The sequence below is a fragment of the Etheostoma cragini genome, chromosome 3 (assembly GCF_013103735.1).
Source record: "Etheostoma cragini isolate CJK2018 chromosome 3, CSU_Ecrag_1.0, whole genome shotgun sequence".
NCBI classification, from domain to species: domain Eukaryota; kingdom Metazoa; phylum Chordata; class Actinopteri; order Perciformes; family Percidae; genus Etheostoma; species Etheostoma cragini.
The window spans coordinates 29,309,855-29,315,216 of NC_048409.1; positions in this window are offsets into that span (position 1 = coordinate 29,309,855).

Genomic DNA, 5,362 nt, shown 5'->3' on the forward strand with positions numbered 1-5,362 from the left:
GTGCTTTTTTTATGTTTTTGGTGTTTTTTTCCAAAGCTTTTTGATATTTATAATGTTGACATTTTCAGCTTGTTTTGACGGCCCATTTTTTGTGACAAAATAAACAACAATTGACTGCAAACGGGTCAATTTGACCCAAGGACAGCGTGAGGGTTAAATTACTTTTTGGCCTTTAACTTTTTATTGCACTCACGATAACAAGCGGAGCTGTCCTCAACTCAAACATCCAGTTAACTAGTCAAAGTAAATAGAAAAAGCACATAAAACAACAACAATCCAGACAGCTGTAATTAGTAGTAGTTAAACAGGTTGAAGTCCTACCTGAGCTCCAGAGCAACATGAACAGCACCAGTACACGACCCATGTCCAGTTGGTGTGTCGCCCGCCTCTCTATCGTCTTCAGGTCTCTTGATCTTATACGAGTCTTTCAGCTATCAGATGTGCAGTTTCCTCTCTTCTCTTTAATCTCCTCATCAGGTTTTGTGGTTTCTCCGTTTGCTAACAGGAAGCTGCCAGTTCAAGTGACATTTCGTAATGTTTCATCAATAACTGGACGTCCCTCCACCTAGTCCTGGGTCTCCCTCGAGGCCTCCTCCCAGCTGGACGTCCCTCCACCTAGTCCTGGGTCTTCTCCGAAGCCTCCTCCCGGCTGGACGTCCCTCCACCTAGTCCTGGGTCTTCTCCGAAGCCTCCTCCCAGCTGGACGTCCCTCTACCAAGTCCTGGGTCTTCCTCGAGGCCTCCTCCCAGCTGGACGTCCCTCCACCTAGTCCTGGGTCTCCCCCGAGGCCTCATCCCAGCTGGACGTCCCTCCACCTAGTCCTGGGTCTCCCTCGAGGCCTCCTCCCAGCTGGACGTCCCTCCAACTAGTCCTGGGTCTTCCCCAAGGCCTCCTCCCAGCTGGACGTGCCTGGACCACGTACCTAGGGAGGCACCCAGGAGGCCTCCTTACCAGATGTAAGATGTATCAATAATATATTGATATCGTAACATCAGACTACTATTGTCTTACATTTTGTACATCGGGAAATTGTAATGTAAATGTTGTCTTTTCCTGGTTTTAAAGCTGCATTAGAGTAAAGTGATGCGCTTTTCTCAACTTACCACAGTGTTTTATTATTCACCTTCAACCACTTAGTCATTAAATTGACATATCTGATGATAATTTATCAAAAATCTCATTGTATGAAAACATGTTGAGCACCATTTGTCAACCCTAGAATATCATCCTAACTTCGAAAATGAGGTATTTGATCAGGAATATGATATTTAGGTAGGACTACTATTGAAAAATAGCTGATTGGCTAACACTGGCGCATTTACAGAAATGTTGATTAATGTGCATTGTTCTAATCAAATAAATACATAAATGTGATTTTCTGCATATCGGCCAGCCCGCCCTGGAGGGCACTAGGCCTGGGATGGGCTGTGTGAGGTCCAAAGGGGACCACTGGTGTGAGTTAAAGACTTTAAAACCTCCTTAAAACAATAAGGTGGGTTATATAAAGACGCTGTTTAATAGAAGGTCAGATATTCTAGTAGGTTAACCAAATAATTATTAAAATAAAAAATAAAAAATGTAACCCTTGTGTTTTTCTGACAAAATTGAAAATTAACAATTTAGTTGATGCTTTTTATCGATGTTTTTAACTTATCTTACGTTTCTCTCCGTCTTTTCCCACATTTTTTATATTTGTCACTTTTTTGACGTGTTCAACACTACGTAACACCAACCTATTAACTTTAGTTTTACAGTTATTTTTAGAATGTATGGTCAATAAACCTCATTTATAGGAAATTATACCTAATGTTTGAGTTAGAAAAGCAGAAATTAGGAATTATTGAGACTAAAATTAAAGGAATGGATGTTGATGATAATCACAGACTGGAATATGTCAACTTTTACTCAATACTATTTCAAAAACACTTCCATTAGTTTTACAATGCTATAAAATTAAATAAGACGCCCCAAAATTACCCATCAAAATATATATATGTACATGTGTGTGTGTGTGTGTGTGTGTGTGTGTGTGTCTGTATATATATATATATATATATATATATATATATATATATATAAATACATATATACATACAACGCTTTTTTAATGCTATTTTTAATGCTTTTTTTACCCTTTTTTTAAGCTTTCCAAGGCTCACCACAGAGTTCACCTGACTACACCTGAGGCAGGGAGTTAAAATCAAACGCTCCTTCAGGAGGAACCGCCCCCTTCAGGTGAAATCAATCCACTTAATCAGAGGCTAGAAAAAAAGCCTTGCTCATTCCCCCCCCCCCAGCCAGCCCTGATGTGTGCGTCCTGTAAGTTGATTTACTTTTAATGCACACAAGTTGTGTTTCTGTTTGAGTTTTTGTTATCTCTCTGCAGTTAAAAACCACACACACAGACAGAACCAATCTGAGACCTGTATCCTACTACAATCCAGATCCACATGCTCTAGATTGATTTCAGTTACCCAGCTTTACTAACCCTAACAACAGCGGTCTGCAGTTTAGTGTCCCAAATTCCTCTAGGACCACGCCAAGGCCCCTGATTGGTCGGGGTTAGGCATTTGACCTTGAGTGTTTAGGATAGTCGATTCAGTCAATTCAATGTTGTGCAAAACCTGGCTGTCATCTTTGACAAATCTATGTGTTTTAACTGTCATGTGAAATCTGTGGTTCGTTCCTGTTTTTTCTCAGGAACATTGCTAAGAACAGATCTGTGGTCTCTCAAAAAGAGATGGAAATGCTTGTTCATGCTTTTATTTCTTCAGGTGTGGACTATTGCAATGTTCTGTACACTTGCTTAAACAAATCATCTATGGATAAATTGCAAGTTGTTCAGAATGCAGCAGCAAGACTTGTGTCTAAGACCAGCAGGAGATCACATGTTACTCCCGTGCTTAAGGCTCTTCATTGGCTACCAGTAGGTTTTAGAGAGCATTTTAACATGTTAATTACTACCTACAGAGCCTTGCATGGACAAGCCCCTCCTTACATCCAGGATCTACTGCACGCATACACTTCTGGTCGTTCTCTGAGGTCCTCAAACCAAGACCTTTTAACTCTCCCCGGAACACGTTTTAAAACCAGAGGTGATCGAGCCTTTTCTGTGGCGGCTCCAAGGCTCTGGAACTCTCTTCCCTTAGGCTTGAGAGCCTTGGATTCTGTGGAATCTTTTAAAAAACACCTCAAGACACATCTTTTTAGACAAGCTTTTAACTAGCAATATGGCTTAGTATGTTATGTGTTGCTGTTTTATTTTGTTTTTACTGTAAAGCACTTTGTGAAACTTCTTGTCTGTGAAAGGTGCTATATAAATAAAGTTTTACTTACTTACTATTTACAAGGCCAAATTCATTTCCACGAGACGTGTGTGACTCGAACATCTCACATTTACCGACAGAACGTACAGCGAAAGACCGCGCAAAACGTTTCAGACCGTCCCGCAAAACTGTAAACATTTTCAGTTAAATTTTATTTATAAATCACAACAGTTATCTCACAACACTTTTCATAGAAGAGCAGGTCTAGACCGTACTCGGTGATGTTATTTACAGAAACCCAACAATTTAACACCAACATTTTAAAGGTCTCATGGCATTACACATTAATATGAGTCCCCCCAGCCTACCTATGCCCCCCCCTAGTGGCTAGAAATGGTGATAGGTGTAAACCCTGGGTATCCTGCTCTGCCTTTGAGAAAATGAAAGCTCAGATGTCTGTGAATTTCTTTTGCAAGTTCAAATTTTAACATACAAGTCCAGATTTTTTGTTCTCACGTTAACCTTCATAAACAAAAGCCGTTCAATGTTCTGCATGCAGCGTAGATAGGCCTACTGTAGGTTTGGTGTATACTTGCAGTAGTTCGATCAGACAGTCTGGAACATTGCAAGCTCGCTTCGGCTCGGGCTCTCCTCTAGCAAAGCTGACTCAAGTGACTCGCACAACCCGGTTCAGTTTAGGGAGTCACTCAGAATAACTTGAATCCTTGAAAGGAACCGGGTTTGCCTGGCATGGAAAGCAGGTTAGGTGTTCAGCATTAGTTACCACTATGATTTAACCCTGTAACAAGTGATGCACTAAACCCTGGGTTGAACCTGAAGTTACCTTGTTAGCACCAAATCTCGCTTTGTGGTACAGGCCTCTGCTGACTGCGTCCCATGCTGACGAGCTCCAGTGTTTCCTTCAGATTGACTTCATGTGGTGTTGAAGTTCTTCCCTGTGACCACAAGATGGCGCTCGTGTATAAGTACAATTAAGTTGTTGAATTGGATAGCAAGAAGGACGACAAGGCCGAGAACATGGGGGCAAGGCTGCGTTTATTTAGCTTCACAGTTCAGTCTCATCAAATGTCAACTGGAAGTACACTGTGTTTAATCAATATAAATTTGTCTCGTTAGATGCGGGCAGCAAAATACAACAAATTACCCAAATCACCCTAATCAATTCAAAGTTATTTTAGCAACACAGGTTCATATATACAGTATACAAATAGGTAAAAATACACACAGACCAGACAGAAGTTATGTAAATTAATTACAAAGGCAACTTTACCAATCTCTTTCCACCTAAAAACCTACCAGGAAAGGGAGAGAGTGTGTTCTGAGCCACGGGGAGGCTTTTATTGTGAAATATCAGTGCAGGAATTTAATAAGAATTTATCATTACAAGTTGATTCATATATTTGAGCGGGGGGAGTCTGTGGATCCTCTCCCAGGAGAGCATCAAACACTGATTCCTGCGTTCTGATATCTTGTTTTATGCCCTAATACATGATGAAATTATCTTTATTTACTTTCACCTGAGCCCAACGTCCAAATCGTTTAGATGAGTTTGAACATTGCAACCAAACCCAGGTCCAGTTGGTCCACCCGAGTCCTCCTGATAGAGTGGTTTTGAGGCCCACAGATGTCAAATGTTACTTCTATGCCAGGTGTGAAAACACCTGGACCAAAACACAGAAGTGGACTGGTTTTTAGGGTGACTGCAAGGAACTTTCAACTTCTTATGAAATTGTTTAAATGCAATGCTGATGCCTGTATATAGGTTAAAAAATTGTTAAAAACAAGTGACAAAAACATTGGTAAATGTGAGAAAAAACTTGTCGAAAAAAAATACAAAAGCATAAAAAAAGTGCCCAAACAAATTTGAAAAAAAATCTACAAAAACGTTGACAAAAGCTTAGAAATAAAACATCAAAATGTAGGATCTTCAATCCCATAAAAAACGGTCGATGTGAAGACAACACGGTGGTTTAAAGGTTTGCCGATGTAGTTGTGTATCTGTCTGGGTCTTCTCTAGGAAAGCTCCTCCTGATATCATCCCACGCCTGAACTGCTCTGGTCTGGCTGTGAGAGCC